The sequence below is a fragment of the Perognathus longimembris genome, chromosome 10 (genome assembly GCF_023159225.1).
Source record: "Perognathus longimembris pacificus isolate PPM17 chromosome 10, ASM2315922v1, whole genome shotgun sequence".
NCBI lineage: Eukaryota > Metazoa > Chordata > Mammalia > Rodentia > Heteromyidae > Perognathus > Perognathus longimembris.
In genome coordinates this window covers 15,868,024-15,894,718 of record NC_063170.1, presented here as the reverse complement: position 1 = coordinate 15,894,718, position 26,695 = coordinate 15,868,024, and positions in this window count along the sequence as shown.

Below are 26,695 nucleotides of genomic sequence, written 5' to 3'. Positions count from 1 at the left end.
TTGCTTTGAAGAAAGAAAAAAATAAAGCTCCTAGATTAATTGAATTTTTAATCCAGCCAACAGTTGTTTTGACAGGGCTGGAAAACTTTGTGGTACTTACCTTGTGATTTGGTCCACAATCCCACAGACCAAATACCTATTGCTTATAGTGGTCCTTAAATTAATGCTTGATTTGCCACATCATCACTACATAGACATGAGTTATTGAGAGGTGTTATCATAGGATTACCAAGTTCAAGTAAGCTAAATTGTAGGGAAGTAATTTAAAAAGAAAAGTAGAGGACACTGAGATGATGAAATGAGAGAATGTAAAGGAGGTCTCTCTCTCTCTATATATATATGTATATATATATATATATATTACATATAATATATATAGTAATTTCATAGATCAAGTTAAATTCACACATCAAATAACTGTTAAGTATTGATTGTGTTCCAGGCATATAAGGTAACAGATAAAGACAAAAAAGATAATGGAGTCCACTGTTCTTGAGACAATCACAATGCATTGGGAGACAGTGATGTAAATAAGAATGTGGTTTTTTCTGTTTGTTTTTTTGCACCTTCCCTAGCTTCTTCCCGCTCAAGGCTAGCACTCTGCCACTTGAGCCACAGCGCCCCTTCTGGCCATTTTCCATATATGTGGTGCTGGGGAATCGAACCTAGAGCTTCATGTGTAGGAGGCAAGCACTCTTGCCACGAGGCCATATTCCCAGCCCCCAGAATGTGTTTTTATTTCTTTGTTTTTTAATGTTGGTAATGAACTATAACCATAGGATCTATACAATGCATAATGGGGATCTGAATGGGGCATAGTGGTATAGGTCTATCACCCCAGCAACTCAGAAGGCTGTGGCAGGAGGAACAGTTTAGCCTACAAATTTGAAATTAAGCTGGGTAGCCTAGTGAAAACTGGTCTTAAAAATAAGACCCAGATACCTCTTTGAATGGGATTGGTTTTGATTGAAAAAACTACTTTTCCCATCGATTCTCCCTTGGCATGGGTTTTGCCCTATGAGTAAATTTTCTATCAACAACAAAGACTGGACAAGCAGAAAAGCATGTGATCCACAATACCAGGACACAACATTGTACACCATTTAGAAATGACAGTCTGATATGCCTCACAACGCTTGCCAGTATTTATGTAACAGAAAAAGAGGGAGCTGTTTTGATCTAATTATGATATAGTCTCAATTTACCCTACAGGCTAAGGAAAGTCATTTTAGGAGGTTTGTGTAGTCTGCATTTGTGAAGGTGAGACTAGTCACAGAAGATGAAAATGTGAGGAAAGAGACAGTAATAATGTGTGATCTTTGGAAAGAGAAAATGTGTCTGAGAAAAAAGGTAGGTACAATAAATGCCCTTATTCAGCTTTGTCGATCTCTTGTGGAACAGATTCTTACAAATGCTAAGAGTGGCTGATCTGAGAATGATTCCATTCTTTACAGGTATGAAACGTACGATTGAAAAAAAATGTTTCACTTTGCAGCAGAGGTGACACAGATTTTTTTAAGTCAGAGAGTTTGGATCACAATCCCAACTTTTACTACTTTTCATATGCAAATCTAGCCAGTTATTTAACCCTTGGAGTCAGGTTCTTCATGGGTAAACTAAGAATGAGTCCTGTTGTGAGGTCTTTGCTTAGCCCAGTGATGTGTGGAGAATAGACACGCAGAGATAGGAGTCCAAAGTACTTCACAGGAGATACACACCTGCCCACCTTCTAGCTCGAGTTTTCCTGCATTTTGCTTTATGAAGACAGACTTATCACAGCACCTTGTTTGCACAGCCAAATGTGTAGATTCCATTGAGCAGATGTCCGTCGTACCCATTACATTCCTATCACCTGCAAGTAGGTATGCATTTGTTCCATGTCTTTATTCTGGAAGGGAAGGCTTGGAAATGTTCCCAGGGTCCAGCTGGCATCAATTCTAGGAAATAACAAATACTTAGACCAAATTACACAAGACTGGAATTGCCATTTGTTCAACTATTTAAACCAATAACAAGACACTTTAAAAACAAGCTTAAGATTTAAGCAAAAATCTTAGTAAAATAAACATCATTTCCCTTTGTCCTGGAAGCTTTAAAAATAGTAGCTTCCTGTCATCAATATTTGAAGATGCTTTGAAATGTGTTTCAGTTAGGAATACAAGGGACATATGAAATGCTATTTTCTCCTCCAAATTATGCTTCTGGTTTTTTTCCCCTTAAAATACTTCTTTTCAACACCTGTTGAAACAAAGAACAGAGGGTTTGCTTTGACTTAAATATATTTAGGTGATGTATTCCTATTTCTCATCCCTTAAGATTTGCTAAAATAATAGGCTGTATTAATGATAAAGTAATATGTTAAACTGGAGAAAAGCTGAGCCAAAATCTGCTTTGGAAATTTTGTGTTCCTATGTAAGATTTTGTTATTGTTGCTGCTGTTGTTGTTGTTGTTGTTGTTGTTGTTGTTGTTGTTGTTGTGCTGGGACTCGAACTTAGATCCTTGCCCTCTCACTCAGCTTTTTCAATTGTGGCTGGCATTCTACCACTTGAGCCATGTCTGTGCCTCTGTCTTTCTGCTGGTTATTTGGAGATAAGAATCTCCCACTTTGATCCCCAGAAACTGGGCCCAAAATGTGATTTGCAGAACCCAGACTCCTGAATTGCTGTCAATATAGATATATGTCACTAGTGCTTGGCTCTTTTAAAACATTTCTATCCTTTTATTTAAAGTTTCTCAACACCAAAGTAAAAACTGTAAGACTATTCTTTCACCTTCCCTCTGCTTATATAAAACAATGTTCTGTTACTCTGTATTTAAAATATATGGTAGAGCATGAGATTTTAGTATGACATGAGGGTAATCATGCTTTGATTTCTAGGAGATACTTTCCTAGAGTGAAGGGTTATAGTTTGGGATTCTGATATTTGTCTGCTTACCTTTGACTTTTTGTGTGTGTGTGTGTTTTCTTTTTTTTTGGTACTGGGGATCCAACCCAGGACGTTGCACTTGCTAGGCAAGCGCTTTGCTACTGAGCTACATCCCAGCCCTTACCTTTGACTTTTATACTTGTCTTTATATCACATTCTGTAGCTATCACAGAAAAGATTATGATTTTAGTAATAACAGCAATACAATAATGTTATCATTAGATATATCTATATTAAAGAATTCCTCGTATTAGCACTCAGGAAGACTATGAGGCAGCTGGCATATAGGACAGTGAGATAAGATGCAGCCATCTTTAGCGTCACTTTTCCCTTGAACCCAGGTTCATGTTCCTAGTCTTCCCTTTAACATTTTGGGTAAAAGAGAACCCTGAGGCGCGATGTGGGGACCCTGGGGCGGGTATCTTACAGGAGACCTTATTGTAGATAATTGATACGGGACTTTAGTCTTACAATCACTCCATCTGTCTCATGATTTTGAAAGCATAGCTTGTTTTCCTTCTTAGGTAAAATGTATGGACTATGCTTGCTTTGTCTTTATCCTTTGGGGACATAAACTAGATTAGAAGACAATGGGTGGATGGAAGGTATTGGTCAATTATATGAGTCCATGCTTGCAACCATTCACGCATGGATAGATAAATGAATGGTGTCATTTAGAAGATAAATAGTATGCATTAGTAAGTATTAGTCATGGTCAAATTGTGTTGAACTTTGCATATTAATGGATATCTGTGGGGGGGGGGGTCGGATTCTATAATACCACAGTATTGTTGTTCTATCATTTCTTTCATAGTAATCATAATAGTAGTTTTTATTATGACCTAAATGTATCAGGTATGTTCAAGAAACTAAATGTCCCATGACTCCACCTGAGTTATAGGATTAGTACAAAAACTGATTAATAAAATTGCCCAAACCTATGTGTTTCTTTACAATAAAACTAATTTCCCTCCACTGCCAACAGCGCTCAGGTTGCAGCCTCTGGAATGTCTTTTTGTTAATGGTGACTGTTGCCAGCAATCAATAAATGTGAAGGAATACTCAGAAGCATTGGAGGATAAAATTGCAAACTCAATGTCCAAACTCACAGCTGGAAAAAATATTATCTCATTACTGTTCAGGTCACTTTTGTGAACATTATTTTTAATTATTTGTGATGTTTTCCCCCAAGGACAGCAAATAACATTCTTCTACTGTAGAAACCACTGTAATATGGTAACCCTCTTGTGTTTTCCATGTAGTATTTTTTAACCTGTTCAACTGCAAGGCTTTTGTTGTACTGTTTAAATTAAGGGAATAAGAGGTTCTTAGGGCTGGTGTTCCTGACCTTGGACCACTCCAGGGACTGAAACACTTCATCTTAAGTGGGTCTATTTATTTAGGAATACTTATGGAAGGGTTAACAGCAACTCCAAAATCCTTCTGTCTCTCAGTAAAATAGGAATAGAGAGATTCAGTGAATGTCAATAGTGCTCTCAAAGTCTTCTGCTTTATGTTTACCTCCAGAAGATCCAAATGTGATTCTTTTTACTACCATTCATTGTTATCATTACTTCCTTCAACATCACTTTCTTCTCCATAATATTATAGGCACAAATTGGTCGCATACAGGTGAAAAGACATATTAAAATTAGTCCTCATTCTATAAATGTCAGTCATTAGAAATTTCCTTTCTAAGTTTGTGTATGCCTTTATTCGTAGTACTGTTTTCAAAATAATAAACACCATAAGGAAATGTTTGTAGTATAAAACCATCATCATATGTTTTTCTTTCTTCCTTATCCTAGGATCAGGAACACTGCCCTCCTTCCAATTTTTAAATTTTATCCTTTTAAGTTATTTTAGCTGCATATATTTAAATAGTACATGTGTCTTTCATATATTCTGGTTAACAATTTTGATAAATTATGTATTATTTTTCCTTTTAGTGGCCCTCATTCCTACTTACACTCTAACAAATAAATTCTGTCTCGGTGATCAGATTAATAAACAGTGTGTTGGTTATATCAAGTTAAACAATGCTCATTACTGATTCAATTGATACAGCACGACTAGAATGTCTGTCTTGAAATTAATTCCTTTTTGTTTGTCTCTGTTTTAGCTGGAGTCTTCTGTGTCCCCTCAATGCCTCTGTCATAAAGGCTTGGTCTCCAGAGAGGCATTCTGGGATGGTGGTAGAACCTTAAAGAAGTAAGTATGATGGGAGATGGAGGTCTCTGATGTGTCCTGGAAAGTGATGGGGGAATTTTGTCTCTCCCTCACACTTTTGCTTCCCATTCATGAATTGGATGCTTTTCTTTCTTCACCTACACACACCATGATATAATTTCTCATGACAGCGTCAAAGCCAAGAGGCTGACAGTTAAAGAACAGACACATCCCACATTTTGAATTCATACACATGAATCTGCAGCAAATCACCTATTTTATTGTAGGTTTGGAGAGCTGACTCAATGTGAGTTTAGAGATTATGACTGTCTATTTTTTCCTATGCACATTTTCCTGAAAATATGTTTATACATTTTCCAAGTGGTTATGGTATGAGTATTAATATGTTTTCCCCACAGTATATATTAAGATGATACCAAGCACTCAATATTTGGAAGTAGGAACTACTGTTTGGAGTGGAGCCCTCATGAATAGATTTATGTTGTTCTCGGCTAAAAGAGATAGTACTCTCACAGAATAGAGAAGATTGTAATAAAGTGAACACTTTCATCGTTCTCTTTACCTGACTCCTTACCTTCCCACTTTCTACCTTGAGTTGAAGTATCACATGACCTTCAGAGAAGTTGATTCCATAATTTATTTAGTTTTTCGTCATGAGGCTTGAACTCAGGGCACTGTCCCTAAATTCTTTTGGTCACCCCTAGCACTCTACTACTTAGAGCTACAGTACCACTTTCAGTTTTCTGGTGATTAATTGGAGGTGAGAGTCTCAAGAACTTTCTTGGTACTTTACTCTTATTCAGATGCCATTCCTCATTCTTGGGCTTCCCAGTCACCAGAACCATAACCCCAAATAAACTTTTCTATATAAATACATAGTCTCAAATGCAGTTATGACAACAAAGAAGTTAAGTCACAGGAGCTCTTTAAAAAAATGTTTGTCAGGGCTGGGGATATAGCCTAGTGGCAAGAGTGCCTGCCTCAGATACATGAGGCCCTAGGTTCGATTCCCCAGCACCACATATACAGAAAACGGCCAGAAGCGGCGCTGTGGCTCAAGTGGCAGAGTGCTAGCCTTGAGCGGGAAGAAGCCAGGGACAGTGCTCAGGCCCTGAGTCCAAGGCCCAGGACTGGCCAAAAAAAAAAAAAAAAATGTTTGTCAATATACTCAAAGGATTAGAATAAAAAAGTTAGATACAACATTAGTGATCTAAAGAGCTCTGTTCTCACTCCTGCAATGCACTGCTACAAACTCACTGGTTGTTTCCGAGGCCTATTTTCATGCCAGTCCCCCACCCTTCCAGGACATTCCTTTACTGTCTCACCTTTTCTTGGTAAATTTGCAAAGTTGAAAAGAGAAGGTTTTTTTTTTGTTTGTTTGTTTGTTTGTTTTCAGTATGTGGCATGCAAAGAAATGTGTTGTAGAGTTTTAGGATTAAACTCAGTGAGAAGTCACCCTACAGATAGGTGAAAGATGGACAGTAAAACACAGAGGCCTGTGGCTGATCACCTCAGGGAACAGAAAGGAGGAAGGTCTGTGAAGAGTCCAAGTTCTTCATTTGATCACAAAGAAGAATGGAGAAAAGTGGAGTTAGGTAACAAAACAACCAGTTGGATTGTCATAACTTTGGTAAGTAGTGTCTTTCTCCTGTGCTGTACCCTTTGGCAGTGAGCATACCTGCTGAATTGTGAGACATTCCACAATCAGGCCTTGCCATGGTATTGTGCTATAAATCTAAATCTAAATCTATGGCCAATTCGCAAATGAGGAAATGGGGAAAAAAAAAAAAAAGAGCTACAGATATTAATGGAACTATCACCAATAAGTTGCATAAGGACACTTCCAAATACATAAACACTTAGCATTTGAATAATTACCATTTTAAAAATCATACATAGGGGGGCTGGGGATATGGCCTAGTGGCAAGAGTGCCTGCCTCATATACATGAGGCCCTGGGTTCGATTCCCCAGCACCACATATACAGTAAATGGCCAGAAGTGGCGCTGTGGCTCAAGTGGCAGAGTGCTAGCCTTGAGCAAAAAGAAGCCAGGGACAGAAGAAAGATGGCGCCGATGGAATAGGGAGGCACCCCGACTCGCTCCAACGGCATAGTGAGCTGGGAACCCCAACACCCAACACCCCATCAAGAACCCAGCAAAACCAGCAGCCAGAAGCAGTGGAGAAATGCAGGAAAACAAAAAGGAGCAAAAAAGAAGAACCAAAAACCTACACGGAGCCGGAGATTCACCGGGGCGCCCTCCCCCCACCAGCCGACCCTGGCCCAAACAGGGTCAGGCTGGGAAAGGGGAACCCGGCGATCGGCAGACAGGCTGCCAGGAGCGCAGAATTCATATAGCGGGAGACCCCACGGACACAAGGCAGGGTGCGGACCAAGACACACCGGCAGCAACGAGAAGTTCGGGTCCACACCGGGTTTGGACAAGGGAACCCAGCGCGGCAGAAATCGGGAACCAGGGAAGCCACCACGACACTTAGCCAACCCCTGGAGGGCCAACGGCTGCGAGGGACACACAAACAAAGCAGCAAAAGTGAGTGCCCTCCCTCCCCCCTCCCCCACCCCTGAGGGAACAAAGAACCCACAAATCAGGCGGGGAAGCTCCCATCAGGCGCTGGGAAGTCAGTTTAGCAGGGGAAGGGCTCAGCAGCACCAACACCCCACAGGTTCCTGAACTGGCAGAACCGGCCCCGCCCCCTTCCCAACAGGGGCCGGGAGACAGCCGGTTGTGCAAACCCCACCTGAGGCGCCTGGACCTCGCAGACTCTTACAACTAAAACCACAGGAGCTGGTGGGCAATACCAGCCCAGCAGGGTCACTTGAGCCTGATCACGTCCCCCCTCCTCACAGCGGAGGTGAGGTCTGAAGGTGCCAAGCCACACCCGACAGTCGATCCCACTGGGCCCCACACGTACCCCCCCCCAACGGACTCGTGGGAGGGCGCAAGCACAACCCAACAACCCAGGACTTGCTCTGGGAGTCATATCCCGCCGAAGTGCCTGTTGCACTGAACGCACAGCGCACAGGAGGGCGGGGCCCCCGGCGACAGCGCCCGCTCTGATAGGCGTACCCTGCACTGGTGGGCGGGGACACAGCGACAGCACCTGCTGCCGTAGACACGTCTACACAGGAGGGAGGGAGGAGCTACAAACCAAACCTGAGAAGCCATCCAGATCTCCAGATGCGCAAATCACAAAGAAACATAACTCAGTTCATCAAAGGGCAAGCCAACTCGCCAGCTCCAAAAAGCAGCACGACTGAAGAGGAGATGGAGACTAAAAAAGCAAATGAGGCCATGTTAACAGGAATGATCGAAAGCGTCAGAAATGAAATCAGAAAACAATTCCAGGAATTTAGAGCGGAAATCTGGAAGGACACCCAGGAAGCCAAGAAAGAAATGGAAGCAAAACTGGATACAATGCAAACCTGCTTTAAAGAAATGGAAGCAAAAATGGATACAATGCAAGCTGCCTTTAAAGAAAATCTCCACATCCTAAGAATTGAAATGCATGAAAAAATAGATTTAAAATACAACTCTTTAAAGGAAGAAATCTCCACGATCAGAGCTGATATGACAACCATAAATAGCTCTCTGACATCCATAAACTCCGCAATTGAAACCATGACACAAAGAGTAGACCATATAGAATCCAGAATCTCTCGCCTGGACGATGAAGCAACTGACAACAACCAGAAAATGACCACACTCCAAGAAAAGGTGAAGCTTCAGGGAAGACTAATCCAGGAACTAATGGACAAAGACAAGAGATATAATCTGCGCATAATTGGAATAGAAGAAGGAGCCGAATACCAGAGCAGAGGGCTTAATCATGTTCTCAATAAAGTTATTGCAGAAAACTTCCCCAATCTCACAGGGGACCCCATCCAGGTAACCGAAGCCTATAGGACACCTGGCAGGCCAGACCCCAGGAAAGCCACCCCAAGGCACATAATATTCAAGACTACAGACCTCAAGATTAAAGAGCAAATTCTGAATTCAGCCAAAGCGAAGAAGGAAACTTTTTTCAATGGGAAGAGGATTCGAATAACATCCGACTTATCCACACAAACTTACCAAGCTCGAAGCGAGTGGAAGAACACCATCCAAGTACTCCAGAATAACAATTTACAACCTCGGATCAAATATCCAGCGAAATTGGAGTTCACATTCGAAGGGAGAACCAGATCTTTCCACACCAAAGAGGAGCTAAAGGAGTATGTGAATAAAAAACCAGCCCTACAGCGAATATTAAGAGGGGAACCCCACCCAACAGAGATCGTAAAAGACACACAGACAGAATCAGAAAGAAACTTCAATAGCCAAAGTCCAGCAGAAACACAAGCTCACTAAAGACAAGAAGAAAAAAAAAAAAAAAAAGAAGAAAAAACAGCCCACCAAGAAAATGGAAGGAGAAAAAACACCCTTATCCTTGATCTCTTTAAATATAAATGGTTTAAACTCCCCGATAAAGAGGAGCAGACTGGCAGAATGGATTCGCAAACAAAAAGTTGACATCTGCTGTCTACAAGAGACCCACCTTACAGCAAGGGACAAAAACAGGCTTCGAGTGAAAGGATGGAGCAAGATCTACCAAGCAAATGCATCCACCAAAATGGCAGGTGTAGCCATCCTGATCTCAGACAAGCTTGACTTCTCTTTAAAGTCCACTCAAAAAGACAAAGAAGGACACTACATATTAACACAAGGAAAAATACAGAATCAAGAAATCACGGTGATAAATGTATACTCACCAAACAAAAGAGGCCCGACATATGTCACGCAAATTCTCAAAGAATTACAGAGCAAGATAGACGCAAACACAATCATAGTGGGTGACTTTAATACTCCTCTCTCTCCAAGAGACAGATCCAACACCCAGAGGATTAGTAAGGGAGCTGAGGACCTAAATAACACCATTTCCCAAATGGATCTAACAGACCTATATAGAACCTTTCACCCCACAGAGACCCAATACACCTTCTTTTCAGCAGCCCATGGATCATATTCCAAAATAGACCACGTCATAGCCCACGCAAAGAACCTCAGCAAATACAAAAGTATTGACGTCATCCCATGTATTATATCTGATCACAGTGGATTAAAGGTAACCCTCAACAACAAAGGATACCACAGAGCCTATACACACTCTTGGAGGCTAAACCCGACGCTGCTATCCAACACTTGGGCCACAGATCAAATTAAAGATGAAATCAACGAATTCATAAGCCACAATGACAAAGAAAACACATCACAAAGAAACCTATGGAACACAGCTAAGGCAGTACTGAGGGGCAAGATCATTGCACTCAGCACCCACATTAAAAGAATGGAAGCAGAGCAGGTGAATACCCTCACGATGAAACTAAAACAACTGGAGAAACAAGAAATGACAGAATCTAAAATGACTAGGAGGGGAGAGATCACAAAGATTAAAGAAGAGATAAATCTGATTGAAAATAGAAAGACCATTCAACAAATAAATAAGACTAAAAGCTGGTTCTTTGAGAAAATAAACAAAATTGACAGACCCCTTGCAAGACTTACAAAAAAAAGAAGAGAAGAGACTCATATTCGTAAAATCAGGGACTCCACAGGAAAAATTACAACAAGTACACACGATATTCAAACAATCATAAGGAGCTATTTCCAAAACCTCTACTCAGCAAAAAACAATAATTCTACAGAAATGGATCAATTCTTAGAGAAGTACAAACTGCCCAAACTGAACCAAGAAGAAATAAATCAGCTAAATAAACCAATAACTTACGGTGAGATACAGGAGGTAATCAAGAACCTCCCTACTAAGAAAAGCCCAGGCCCAGATGGATTCACCAACGAATTCTACAAAACCTTTAGTGAGGAGCTAATTCCAATACTCCTCAAACTCTTCCAAGAAATAGAAACAGAGGGAGAAATCCCAAACTCATTCTACGAAGCTAATATCATACTAATTCCCAAACCAGGCAAAGACCCAACAAAAAAAGAGAACTACAGACCAATATCACTAATGAACACAGATGCAAAGCTCCTCAATAAAATATTAGCTAATAGGATCCAGAAAGTGATCAAGAATATCATACATCATGACCAAGTAGGCTTCATCCTTCAGTCACAAGGATGGTTCAACATCCGTAAATCAATCAACGTAATTCACCACATAAACAGAACTAAAATCAAGAATCACATTGTTATCTCAGTCGATGCCCAAAAAGCCTTTGACAAAATACAACAACCATACCTATTAAAAGCTTTGGAGAGAACAGGAATAGATGGAACATTCCTCAAAACAATAAAAGCCATATACAACAGACCAACTGCTAATATCATATTAAATGGAGAGAAACTTAAGTCATTCCCCCTAAAATCAGGAACAAGACAAGGATGCCCACTCTCCCCACTTCTGTTCAACATAGTGCTGGAATCCCTAGCCATAGCAATAAGGCAAGAGGAGGACATCAAAGGGATCCACATCGGCAAGGAAGAAATCAAGTTATCCCTATTCGCAGACGACATGATCTTGTATCTGAAGGACCCAAAAACCTCAGTACCCAAACTCCTACACCTAAGAAACCAATTTGGCAAAGTAGCAGGATACAAAATCAACCCACAAAAGTCAGCAGCTTTTCTGTACACCAGCAATAGACAAACAGAAAAGGAAATTATGGAAACAATTCCATTTACAGTAGCCAAAAAAAGAATAAAGTACCTAGGGATCAACTTAACCAAGGACGTGACGGACCTATTCAATGAAAACTACAAAAATCTAATAAGGGAAATCAAAGAAGACACAAGGAGATGGAAAGACCTCCCATGCTCATGGGTAGGCAGAATCAATATAGTGAAAATGGCCATATTGCCCAAATTGTTATACAAATTCAATGCAATGCCTATCAAAATCCCAGCCACATTCTTCACTGAAATAGAGAAACCAATCCATAAATTCATATGGAACAGCAAAAAACCTAGAATAGCCAAAGCAATTCTAGGCAAAAAAAGCAATGCAGGAGGTATCACAATACCTGACTTCAAGATCTACTACAAGGCCATCATAACAAAAACAGCATGGTATTGGTATAAAAACAGATCGGAAGACCAATGGATTAGAACTGAAGACCCAGAAATAAAACCGCACTCTTACAGCCAACTGATATTCGACAAAGGAGCTAAAGATATACAATGGAATAAACATAGCCTCTTCAACTACTGGTGCTGGGAGAACTGGGCAGCCATATGCAGAAAACTCAAAGTAGACCCAAGCCTATCACCATGCACCAAGATCAACTCAAAATGGATCAAGGACCTCAACATCAGACCTGAATCCTTGAAACTACTGAAGGACAGAGTAGGAAAGACACTAGAACTTATAGGCACAGGAAGGAACTTCCTGAATAGAGTCCCAGGGGCACAACAAATAGGAGAAAGACTCGACAAATGGGACTACTACAAATTAAAAAGATTCTGCACAGCTAAGGACATAGCCACCAAAATAGAAAGACAGCCAACGATATGGGAAAGGATATTTACCAGCACAGCAACAGACAAAGGCCTGATATCGGTCATCTACAGAGAACTCAAAAAACTAAGCCCCTCCAAGCCCAATAAACCTATTAGGAAATGGGCAAAAGAGCTAAAGAGAGACTTCACAAGAGAAGATATAAAAATGGCAAAGAAACATATGAGGAAATGCTCAACATCCCTGATAGTAAAGGAAATGCAAATAAAAACAACCCTGAGATACCACCTCACCCCAGTTAGAATGGCCTATACTCTGAACTCAGGAAACAACAAATGCTGGAGGGGCTGTGGGGAAAGAGGAACCCTTCTCCATTGTTGGTGGGAGTGCAAATTAGTACAACCACTTTGGAGAACAGTATGGAGGTTTCTCAAAAAGCTCAATATAGACCTACCCTATGACCCAGCCATACCACTCCTAGGCATCTATCCTAAACAGCAAAATCCAAGATATCAAAAAGGCATTTGTACTACCATTTTTATCGCGGCACAATTCACAATAGCTAAAATATGGAAACAACCCAGATGCCCCTCCACAGACGAATGGATCCAAAAAATATGGTACTTATACACAATGGAATACTACATAGCGATTAGGAATGGTGAAATATTGTTATTTGCAGGGAAATGGTCGGAACTCGAACAAATAATGTTGAGTGAGACAAGCCTAGAACACAGAAAACAAAGGGGCATGATCTCCCTGATATATGACTGTTAACAAAGGGAGACGGAGAGACAGTAGAGACCAAGTCTGTGAATACTGTATATGTTCTTGATACATTGTATATTGCATATATGTCAACCTGACCTAGACAAGGGATAGAAAAACAGGTTGTAAGATATCATAAGAAATGTACACACTGCCCTACTATGTAACTGCACCCTCTTTGCACAACACCTTGTAAAAAAATTTATGTCCAATTAATAAAAAAAAAAAAAAAAGAAGCCAGGGACAGTGCTGAGGCCCAGAGTCCAAGCCCCAGGACTGGCCAAAAAAAAAAAAAAATCATACATAGGTATAGATATTAATGAACTTAAAAATTAATAATTAAGTAACAAAAGCTACCTATGTCTTCGGTATTTCAGTTTTCCTTTGCTCACAACCAGTAACAGTTGTAGAAAACATTTTGTGTTATTACAGGTGAGCCTCAAAAGATCAGCTTTCTCTAAAGGTCAACTAGAATTTTTCAAAAGGGCAACACTGACGCCATGCATGTAAGGTCTTTTCAAGAGAATGGTAGAGATGGCCTTCTGCTGACTTTTTCCCTCTTCTTAAATGAAGCAATGTTCAGGAAGCTTCAAATTCCTAACTTCTTTAAAGCATGTTGAGTTTGATAGAATTTGCATTGCAATTCAATGTGAATGGCATTATCCGTATCAAGTGGAACCATTAGCAACATAGTAATAGCAATTTCTCCAGCAATGTTGATACAGTATTTATGTTGCTCCATGAGATAAAAATACATTAACCAGTCCAAAATAACTCAATTTAATTTGATAAACAATTTTATCCTGAATATCCTATGCCTGCCTCACTTATTAATATTCCAGCTACAGAGAGGAAACAGATATTCCCTGTTTTCGAAGAAGAAATTGTTTAATTATAAAGCAAATCTATAAGCCAATAACACAAATGCTTTCTGAGAATTAGTATTGGCTAATAAAGTGTTATGTGATATGGAGCAACATGGAATGCATACAGTTAAGTACAAAATATACACAGAATAATTTGTACTGTCTTATTAGGTTAAAAAAATCAAAGGATAATCACTGATATACTTTTGCTTAAATTATTTCTCTTGAGGATACACAGGAAGCTATTCAGAGACTATCTTCAATTAATGAGAGTTAGGGTTGAGTGATTTATATTCAATTGCATGCAGTTTATCCAATCACTAAAATCTGAAGATAAAAGTTTGATAGATGAATATTTAGGTTAATTTAAAGAACCTGTAGAGTCTGTGTAGAATATATGCCATTCAACTTGAACTTTAATATCATTCAGGTGAATAACAGCAAGAATTGCACGTTAAGAGAAACAATTTAGAAATGTCAGACATGGGAAAGTCAAGATATATTTTTAGATGTCTAAGTCCTGGTGAAACTGAACTCAAACCAGAGCAGCCTTCAGAAATGAGTTGGTTCTTGTGAGTTCCTTGCTGTATGCATTGAAGAGCTGAAAATTTTATGCCCAGCGATGAGTAATATCACTCAGGAGAAAATTTGGTCAATTTAAAAGAGTAATAAAATTTTCAAGAAATCCATTTTGTATGAGGTTCTGTTGGTAATAATGTCTTTTTAGGATTAAAATATAGCATTCTGATTGTGAGTAGAAATAGAATAATTTCATTTTCATTTTCAACAATAGCAGATTAAACGCCTAACACTCACCAGTGTAGAATTACTAAAATAGCTGATAAACATAAAATGATGTACTATATTGCCTTGTTGAACTTTAAGGGAAATCATCAAAGATCAAATCTGAGTAGTAGCTGTAAAACAGAATGGTATACTAATGAAATAGATATTTCAGGAAGATTCATCCATTCCAGTACCTTAATGCTAATATTTGACAATGCCTGGATGACTTCTTTGTCCACATTTCTCTGGAGCTATACAAACATTACTTCCATGTACTGGAATGGCTGTGTATGGTAGACAAAAGTAGTGTATGAGGTGGGGAGACATTTAGTGCTCTAGTATGCAATTAAAAATGGCATTTTGAATTTTGTTATGTTTTTTATTTTTTTGGTTATAGGGCTTGAACTGAAGGCCTGGGTACTCTCCCTGAGCTTTTTTGTTTACTCAAGGCTAGCACTACACTATTTTTTAAATTTAAATATATTGTCAAGGTAATATACAGAGGGCGTGCAGTTGCATAAGTAAGGTAGTGAGTACATTTCTTGTCATACTATACCACTTTGAACCACAGCTCTACTTCTAGTTTTTTAGAGATTAATTGGAGATAAAAGTCTCACAGACTTTTTCTTGCCTTTGCTGGTTCGAGCCATAATTCTCAAATATCAGCCTCCTTAAAAGCTAGGATTACAGGTGAGAACCATGCTTGATTTCCCTATCTGTTTTGTTGTTGTTGTTGTTGTTGTTGTTTTCATTTTTTTCAGGCTTTCCTCAATACCAATTCATGATGAAGACATTTATTTCCCATGTCAGAGGTTATTTTTTCAAGAGTACTGAGTTATCCTTGTTGCACCTGGAATAGTTGCAAACACCTTGAATAAATCACACTTTCAAAACATCTATCTCATTACTTCCCTTACTAGTCGTCACTACATGGAAACAAACACGAGAAAGATCAAAAGAGAATAAATTCATTTTAATATGTTATAGAAAACTGTGACTATTTAAGCTCTGTGACTGTAGTTAAACTTCACTAGGCATTTGCAGAACCATTTTAAGATGTGCGAATAATGGTAATCTTGTTGTATCTATGTTAGGGCTTACGATGGACAGTTAAAAATAACTACTGCATATTGTCCTTGGTCTGTACTTACTAGAACTTTCAAAACTGAACAGGTAATTCTATGTGTTCATTTTTCTGTAATTATAATTATTTGCAATGACAAACAAGAGTGAATGAACACAGACTTTGAAGTGAATAACTAATTATGAAACTATAAAGGCTTGGTACTTTAGCCTCATTCCTACCAATTTGATCTCTCTCTCTCTCATATATATATATACATATATGACATTCAAAACTTAACATATTATCTATGTGATACTGAAATAAAGATGAGTACCACCCACAAATATATTGCTTTAGAAAAACAAATTATATTTGTATTGTACAAGTCAATAAAACTCCTTTACTCACATCAGTACATTCGTATATTTTCTTCCACTCTGTTAACACATGTCATTAAAAACTTATCGCACTAATTTCAAGCAGAGCTATAAATGACCTCTGGTGTTTAAGTTTTTACCCTATGACCCTGTTATGGTACTTGAATTGAAATGGAAAAGTAGAGGGATTTCAGCTGATTTCCATTTAAGTATGTAAAGAAATAACAATTGTGCCAATTTGGATGGTGAATACTAAGATTCCATTTCTGGATAATGAACAGACTATGTTTTTCCTTTCATAGTTTCCTTTTCTGCTTTTGTTTATTTTTATTGTGTTTCTTCAGCCATTAGTCCTTTAAATGTTGAAGTTCATGTGGTAGGCATTTATATCCCCCTGTGTTTTCATTGATTTCCCTTCTTTTTTCATTAAAAATGTTAGCATTTAGACTTATATCATGTGTTAAATGATGCAAGCAAAGCCTTCAGAAATTGACTGTCGTTTTCTGAAAATAAAGAATATAAGGAACAATTTCTTAACAACCAAGAACACTTTCTTTTTTATCTTGTCAGAGAATATCAAATAAAGGTAAAGTTAAAGTACTGGTTTTCAGGTTACTAGGCATTACTGGTCATCATAAGTGTCTTTGGTGACAAAGAAGCCGAATTTAAAAAAAATATGCAAGTGTGGTTTTTTTTTTTAAATGTAAGTGTTATATGTCTGATAGTAAAAACATTTAAATGTATATACTTACATACACATTTTTACATAAAGTTCTCTAATATACCTTCACCACAAGAAATACAAAATTGAATTCTGACCAGATCATTTGCTACCGTACATAATCTTCTTTCACTGAGATATATTAAGTCAAGAAAGTCCAAAGCTTGGAACAGTCACATGTCACTTCTCTAGTATGTCTTTCCTTATTTGGCATTTTCAAATTAGAGAAAGCAAAAACCAACCTTTAATCAATATCTACTCAATGTGTGTCATGTAACATAGTGAGCAATTGGCCCATAGTTTTATTGATTTTTTTCAATAAAATCCCATTTCACTATCTCCTTTTTTTTTTAGAGTTGAGGGAACAGAAAGTTACTTAAAATTGATGATGTTCTAGCATCAAATTGAATGATCAATAGGTAAATAAATGATGAAATAAATCAGTCTCTGCGTGAAGATTCAACATCTGTCTCTCCCAACTAGAAAGTGTTAGTGGGAAATTGATGGGCTTGAAATAGGTAGAAATTAGTGTCCAAAATTCCTGCCAGATTCCACCCTAACAGCACAAAGGCTACTTACTCAAGGAGAATGATGAAGAAAAAATAAAGGGCAAAGTTTACTTTTGGTTCGGGAGAGGAACCATTATTGCTTCCTCCATATACATGGTTAAAAGAAAAAGAAGGAATCAATTTCTAAGTCCAGATTATATTGTACAAATTAAGTCCAAATCCCAAACCTGAAAAATCATAATGAAATCAAGGGAATAGAGGCAGAATTAGGCACCAGGGCAAGAGTTATACACTAAGGAAAGATGGCTAAAACTGTACACCCTTAAGGAATGTAACAGAAAACTTTTGAAATAACTGAGATACTGGAGCTAGTCAGAGCTTAAATGGGATAAATCCTTAATAAATTATACAGATATGGACCCTCTTACCATTAAAGAGGGCCTTGATATTTATCAGATATGCAAGCAAAGGCAAAAACTTCCAACAAAATTCTATATGTTGATTCTGCACATGTAACACAAAGTCACCTCTCAGAGGCTATCAACGAATGTTTGGATATCAGTTCAAGCCTTCAACTTTTTCCTAGCTTCTCAGTTCATATTATTCTTAACAATAATGTCCAGTAATGTCTTAGATTAACTTCCAAGAATTTCTTTTCAATGACCAACTTTGTACATGGTCTAAATTATTTTCTATGAAAAAGTGGGCTTTTTTGCTGAATAAAACTAGAATAAAAGAAAACCAGCTTTCTTGTCTTCTGCCATTAGGAGAAAATGAGAAGTTACATAAATAGAGTATTTTATCACATGAGAAACTCATGCAGCAGTCTCCATCTTCCCACAGATATTCATCACCTGTAGACAGCCTCCACATTCTCAGCTGCATTTTTATCTTACCAATTGGCACATCATAATATTAATATCACAATGAGATCCATTGCTATGGTTAATATATGATAATTATTTAAAGAAAACAACGCTAAGAAGTGTCTGTCATGGTAATTCATGCCCATAACCCCAGCACTCAGGAAACTGAAGAAGGAGGATTAAAAATTTGACGTGATCTTGAGCCAAATCGTCAGACCTTTTGTTAAGGAAAAATGTTGAGATGAAAACCATTTTAGAGAGCTCAATGAGGTCCATTTGGTATTTTTTTCCAATTGGTTTAAGATTTTTTTATTTTTTCTGAATAATTATTTATTGTCAAAGTGATGTACAGAGGGGTTACAGTTTCATATATAAGGCACTGGGGACATTTCTTGTACAATTTGTTTCCTCCTCTCTCATTTCCCTCCCCCCTCCCCTTCTCCTCTCCCCCCATGAGTTGTTCAGTTGGTTTACACCAAATGGTTTTGTAAATATTGCTTTTGAAGTCATTTGTTTTTTTTTGTCCTTCATCTTTTGATTTTGATATTCCCTTTCCCTTTCCGAGTTCTAATACCAGTATTGCCCATGCACCCACTCAAATAAGAGCTCTCTTCTCTGTGGCCTATGCTAGACAAACTTCTCTCAACAAAATGAACCATCCCAAGACAACAGCAATGATTCTATTGTTCTGACCACACACTGTATAATCACTAACCAGAGCTGTCAACATTGCTGAGTGACTGCAACGAGTTATATTTCTAGATAACCAGGATGCTGAAGCTGTTGTTCTCTACTGTATCATTTCCATGAGTAAATGTAGAGAACACTTTCAAGTTCACAAATTAAAAGTTGATTTTCATCCCTTCGTCACACTAATTTGGAATAATTTAGGAAGCAGAAGAACCATGATTTTTAAATTTTTATTTTAATAGTCCATGGTGAACAATGGTTTCTTTACAAACATAAAAGGAATAGAATCTTGGGAAAGGAAGAAATAGTCAAACTCAGTAAAAAGGTGGTAGGAAAAAATCAAAGATAGAGCTGATTCTCGCTTCACTGAGTTTCTGGCTCAGATTATTTTCTAGCTTTACTAAGATATGATTAACAATAAAAATCATAAAAGGTATATAGTGTATTTTGTATTTTTAAACAAATACACATATTCAAAGTACATGATGTGATGTTTTAATATGTGTATTAATGAAGAAATGATTACTGAAACTAAGATAATACATATGTCTCACCAATTACCTACCTTCTTTGTCCTGTCTGTTGATCTGTCTCTGTGTCTGTGTCTGTGTCTGTGTCTATCTCTTTCTCTCTGTGCAATCAGGATGCTTACCATCTACTGTTTTAGCAAATTCCAGGTATGTATGTTAGTAACCACACTCACCATGTTGCACAATGCACCAAAGGAACTAATGCAGCTTATCAACCGCAAACTCTGGAAAGCAGTTTGGAGCTTCTTCAAAAGACTAAACATAGAGCTTAACTATGAACCAGCAACCCCACATCTGGGCATTTACTCAAAAGGCCACAAACAAGGCCATATTAAAGCTACCAGCAAAATCATGTTCATAGCAGCATTATTTACCATAGCTAAAATATGGAATAAACCCAGATGCCCCTCAGTAGATGAATGGATCAAGAAAATGTGGTACATATACACAATGGAATTATGTGCTTCCATGAGAAAGAATGATATTACCCCATTGGTAAGGAAATGGAAAGACTTGGAAAAAATCATATTAAGTGAAGTGAGCTAGACACAAAGAAACATAATTAGTATAAGTCTAGGATGGTCCTAGCAGAGGATCACAATAACTCAATAGCTATGTACATATGATCACATAAAATGATGCTAAGCAAAATGAACTACAAAATATGGAACAAGAGGCTTTTCACTATTGCTGTTATTTTTAATGTACTATGTGGAATTCTTTTTTTTCCCCATTTTCCTTTCCTGTGGCTTATCCCTGCTGTCACTGTATTTTATTTTGGTACCCCAGGTCATATCTATCTATCTCTATCTATCTATCTATCTATCTATCTATCTATCTATCTATCTATCTATCTATCTATCTATCTCTACACACACACACACACACACACACACACATATATATATATGCATATGTGTGTATACACATTTATCTGAATTAGGAAAGTGAAGGGGCCTATCCAAAGCACGAGACAAAGGATAAAGGGTGAACCAATGCAACAGCGATATTCATAATATTCATAAGACAATATGTTGGAAATTAATGTATAACTCAGGGGGGCGAGCCTTGGGGGAAAGAGAAGCTGCATGAGAGAGGGTGTAACAAGTATGAGAAGAACTGTACTCACTGCCTTATATATGTAACTGTAACCCCTCTTCTGTACATTACCTTGACAATAAATTAAATGTAAAAAAATAAAAAAAGAAAGTGTCTCTGATGTTCTTATATTCTTCTTTTCCATTATATTACTCATTATCTCTAAACTTGCAATAAGACAAATATTATTTTGTACAATATTCACTAAAAAATTTAAACTCATAAATTTGCAACTTAAATGAAAACAAGTAACAAAAAACATTAGAGGAGAAGAGGAAGGATAATGTAGTCAAGAATTCAATGTGTTCTACAAACTGAAGAAACAAAAAGGAAGGGATGGATTGGTAAATATATTGAAAGGGGTGACATTGATCAAGATGCATTGTATTCATAAACCACTTTGTTAAATGGAAACCACTTTGTACAACTACTTGAAACAATAATAAAACAACATTAGAGGATTAAAAGGGAATAAAGTAGTAAGACAGTAGATTTATTCAGGGCTGATTATAATGCTAAAAATACTTGGAGGACCACATGTGGAAAGAAATAAAACAAAGTCTTCTAGTGGATGCTTTAGAAAAAAAACTCCCAGACTTTGACAACAATCTTCTAAGCTGATTTCTTGGCTAGCAGCCACTTTCTCTTCCATTTCCATTCAGCTGAAGAACTGATCTTCTTAAAATGCAAAAAATACATGATTTAATTTGCTCTATAAATGCCTTCTGTGACTTCCGATTGTTCAGAGAAGAAAATATAAGTTCATTCATGTGGAAGTCCATCCATACTCTACCTGGCTGTCACATTCAACTTCCGTTTCTAAACATTGTCGAAGACACACATACAAGCTTGTATAGAAAAAGTAATCAGTGAACTACCATTGCCTCTTACTTCAGTAAATCACAACATACTCTCTGTTGTTTCTCATTTGGAAATAGAAATTCCTTTCACCCTTTCAGATGAAATTCTCATATAGGATTAGAGTAAATATTTTTCTTCTTTACTGCTTGGACATTGACCTTTTCTCATGTTGTGTAGTCTTTCCAAGCTATTTTCTACCAAAAATCCTTCTATAGATGCATAACTCTTTTCCTAATGTCAAGGAAAGGAATGTCGAGGCGATATAAAACAACACATCTTCCTTAGATGCACTTAGATTCTAAAAGATGTAAATATGTCAAAGGGAAAAGCAATCAATGAAAAAATAGCAAGATACTCACCTACTATTGCCAGGGAAGTGTAAGAATTCTTATGTCTCTGGTAGTTATGAAGATGCCTTTTAAGATTCCTTGAGTAACAAACAGAATGAGGATATGGAGGGGAATGACAAAGAGAAATTAGAATAAAAACACAAAATACCTAAGTGCAACCAAGTGTTGTTTGTTTCTCTACTGCTTGGAAGACAAGGAAATAACAATCGAAGAATGGCTTGATAAGAAGTAGATCACTGTGTTCTAACTAAAGGCAAAACTTAGTTCTCTGGAGAGAGCTGGGGATAGGTATGCCTTCTCCTTCAATGGGCATGTAGCTCTCTATAGAACATAATTAAATTATGCTTCATATATATTTTGCTTTACACACTAGCAAAATCTCAATGGAGACTATGAGGTACTTCCACAAAAGTTGAGTTTATACATCTGTTATTTATTCCCATACATGGAATGGTCTGAGAAATCCCATAAGATGAGAAGACTCATATAGCCATCAATTTATTAATTGTATATTCTATAATTCCTTTCTGAGAATCTGTATTATGATGTTTACTGTATAAAGATAATGTGGGGCACACCTGCCCAGGCACCTTGCATCACCAAGAGGCAGTCCTGAGGGTCGTGACATAGATGTAGGTTGCTCCTTAGGGAGGTCCTTTGGAGCCCCACCTTGAAGGACAGCTCTGGCATCAAATCCCAGACCCTACATAGGTGCACATATCCTTCCCCTTCCACCGCCCTCTCACCTGTGTAAAAGAACAGATATTTTCCTGACTAAAAGAGTTTGGCTCTGACCGGCTTCCAGATTACCTGTTTGTCCTCTCAGGAGAAGAGAGCTGGGTGGTGGTCTGTCAGCCCCCATATCTTCTTCCTGGACCCACCCGCATGGGGTACACTTTGTCTCTCCAGCAGGACAGGAGAGCGCAGGAGGCTAAAAACCCTCAACATTCTGGCTTCCAGACTGTCTGTGTGTCTTTTGTCGAGGGGGGGCTGGGTGGCAGTCTGTTAGCCCTCTTTTCCTCTTCCTGGCCCATCCAGGTGGGGTGTGTTTTCCCATCTCTCCTTCAGGACAGGAGAGCCCCGGAGGCTAAAAAAACCCAACATTTTTGGTGCCCAAACGCAAGGCATGAAGCATGATGAGGTGAAACAGTTGGTGGGCCAGGCCAATCTGATTCCGAGGTGAGGGACCCCGAAAAGATGGGGCTTGCTCAAACCCAACATGATGACCAAGTGATCAAAGCACTGAGCTTCATGCTACAAAACGTAGGTTTGGGGGTCTCGGACTCCCAGACCAGGAGGGTCTGGAAAGCGTTGAAACATGCTGTGATCTGGCTGGCAGCTGCTGGCCTTTTCAGCCTGGCTGCTTGGGAGAGGGGCAGCCCTTCCACTGCCCAGGAGGAGTGGGGCTCAATGCCCCACTTTGATGGGCCCACAGACGTGTCTGGGCCAGGTCCCCCCTGTTAAAGCCATGGTCCCTAAACACACGGTGGACGATTGAGCCGCAGAACAGAAAGCAGTGGGCACCCTGTCTTTTGAGGACCCACCCTGGGGACAGTAAAGGCCCTGCTTCTGAGGCCTGGGAAGCATTTGCTAAAAATGCCTTGGATGGGGTGAGGGGAGACAGACCCCTGGCTGCCCAGGAAGAAAAAGGCTTATTTACTTAACATTTGTTGTTGGCTAATCTGCTTTGAAAGAGACAAAAAAAAAAAAAAAAAGCTTTAGGATCTTGATGATGTTTGCTAAGTTTGGAAGTTCAGTTAACAATAGAATGGGTTTTAACTTTAACAAGCACCTCCCTCCCTTGCCCCAGGTGATGGGAGTGCCAAATTCCTCAAGGCTGGGAAGGGACTTGAAGGTGTCTTGGTGTGAGCCTCCTAAGGCTCTGACCAGCTCCGCCACCATTAAGCCATGCCACGTGTCTGTTCTGTTTGCGCCTTGTCTCCCATCTCTGGGACCTTCTCTGGTCCTAGCATCCTGCTTCAGCTCCCCATTGGAGCTGAACTGGTTTTTCAAAATGTGGCTTCTTCATTTCCTTGCCAGATAATCTGCGAAAATTTTTGTTTCCTAGGAAAAGTTTTATTTTCTAACTGACCACGTGGCTCTAAAATATGGGCAAAATACTATCATTTTGCCACTGGAATTCCAGAAGACTTACTTGGCCAATTCAGAAAAAGAAAATTTTTTCTAAGCGCACCCAAAGCTTGTTCATAACTGTCTGTATGTGTGTCTGTCTGTCTGTTTATTTGTGGGTAAAACATGTAAAAACTAACATCATGGTTTAAAAATTACTGTTAGGTTTTTAAAGTAGGTAGCCGGTAAAGGAGAACGCCACGCGGTATTCAGGCAGGAAAGAAAGTTTATTACCGAACTGCTGGCCTGTGGCCAAGATGATCCATGGCCGGAGAGAAGGAAGAGAGAGAGAGAGCGACCCCCACTCAGCCCTGATTTATTTAGGGCAGGGGCAAGGGGTGTGGCCAGGTGGATTAGGAGGTGACCTCAGGGAAAAGGGAGGTAACTGCCTCCAGGTCTGCAGGTTACCCAGGTAACTGGGTGGAGACTTAATGAGGTGGGGGCATCTGCCCTCAGGGAAAGGACCTAACATTCCAGCCTTTTAATAGTAATGAAAAAGGACGAAGACTCTCTCTGGCTGCTTCCTGCTGGCTAGGGGCGTCGGCATTAGGGGTAAAAGGCAGAAATGTGGCCTCTCCTGGAGAAGGTGAGCAGCAGGGTCCCTTGGTGGTAGAAGCCAGTCCTTGAATGAAGCCTGGAAGAAGTCTCATGAGGCAGGGGCTGGACAAAAAAAATATTAAGGCAAAAGGAAGGGTTTAGGGCACAAAATTAAAAATTGGATGACTTGGACAGTTCTTATACTCAGGACATTAGATGGACAAGCTACTATCTCTTGATCCCCCGGCTCTGATTAATTTTGAAAGGGCGAGACAAAGTGACTCCATTTAGGATCTGACATAATTCTTCTCTTACGCCTCTCCGTGATCCTTGTTCCCTGAACTGGCTGAGTCCCAGGGATCTACGTGCTTGTTGCTGGGATGGCTTGTCCCCGATGGCATTCAAAGGATTTGAACTCAGGGCCTGGGCACTGTCCCTGAGCACTTCTGCTCGAGGCTAGTACTCTACCACTTGAGCTCCACTTCCAGCATTTGGCTGGTTAGAGATAAGTCTCTTCAGCCATGCTTCCAGCCTGGCTCTTCGCTGATTAATTGGGAGATGGAGTTTGAGAGAGATTTTCAGCCCGGGCTGGCTTCGAACTGCAATCCAAGGAGTCTTTGCAACAAAAGCCCTTTTAATTTCCAATTAAAACAACAAGGAGACCAAGGGGACTAGAGCTTACCTGTACCTTGTCAAAAACTGACCAAATACTTGCCAGAATTCTGCAATGACAAAACTCAGTAGATGTGATGAGTTTTAGCACAGATATATAGCTAGATGACATACTAACAAATGACATTTACACAGACATACACACTGTGCACATAGGTTTTACAGCATGCAAAAATGAATTTCAGCAGTAGACTCTTTTGGAATTCCAATAGTAAATGACTTCTTTTTTTTTTTTGCCCAATATTTTAGAACCACGTGGTCGGTTAGAAAAACAATTTTGCTAGCAAACAACAATTTTCAGATTATCAAATGAAGAAACCATATTTTGATAAACTCCAGTGGGATGCCATGTTGAGGGGGGTGGCAGGACACAAACACACTAACAGAGAACATGTGGCATGGCATAATGGCTCCTGAGCTGATGACTGTTAAACCCAACATCCAACACGTGGTCAATGCTAGAGAAAAGAACTTTTAGATATCTTTGCTGACAAAGCACATTGCTGGTCAAGCCTCAGTTTCAGAGGTCTGTGAAAAGAGGCAGCTTTGTGAGCAAGGCACACAACGATGGCACGACTTGGGAATTTTATAAAGTAAGCAAGTAAGCAGGAAGATGAGAGAGAGAGAGGGAGAAAAAGGAAGAGAAAGAGAGGAAAAGAGAAAGAGAGAGAGAGCCTGAATATAAGTGACTTCTAACATTTACCATTGCAGTGGCAAAAACTGTATCTGAGCGAGTATTTCGAGCATGCCTCATTGCACTGTCAAGAGGCGTGCTAGCAGTGTCCCGGCTTGGGTGTGACTGTGATGCAAAACCCAAAAAGCACGGGAGGGAGGCACCTGGTGAGTGGATGAGCTTACCGGGCAGAAGCGGCGGATGGAGCGGCAGAGAACCAGAGCAGCAGCAGTTTCACTCACCAGGGTAGACAAGTGGTGTGGAGGTGGAGGTGGAGGTGGATGCCAGCAATGATATTAGTGAAAAGTGCCGCGTGGCAACTCACAGCAGTTCGGTTCATGGAAAAAGAGCCGTCAGGACTGGGGATACTCCCAGAAAAAGAAGAAAAATAGAGGGGAATTCCGCCTGTCCTGACTCTTAAGCCCTTCCCGAGTCACGGCACCATATATGTTAGGTTTTTAAAGTAGGTAGCCGGTAAAGGAGAACGCCACGCGGTATTCAGGCAGGAAAGAAAGTTTATTACCAAACTGCTGGCCTGTGGCCGAGGTGATCCGTGGCCGAAAAGAAGGGAGAGAGGAGAGAGAGAGAGAGAGAGAGAGAGAGAG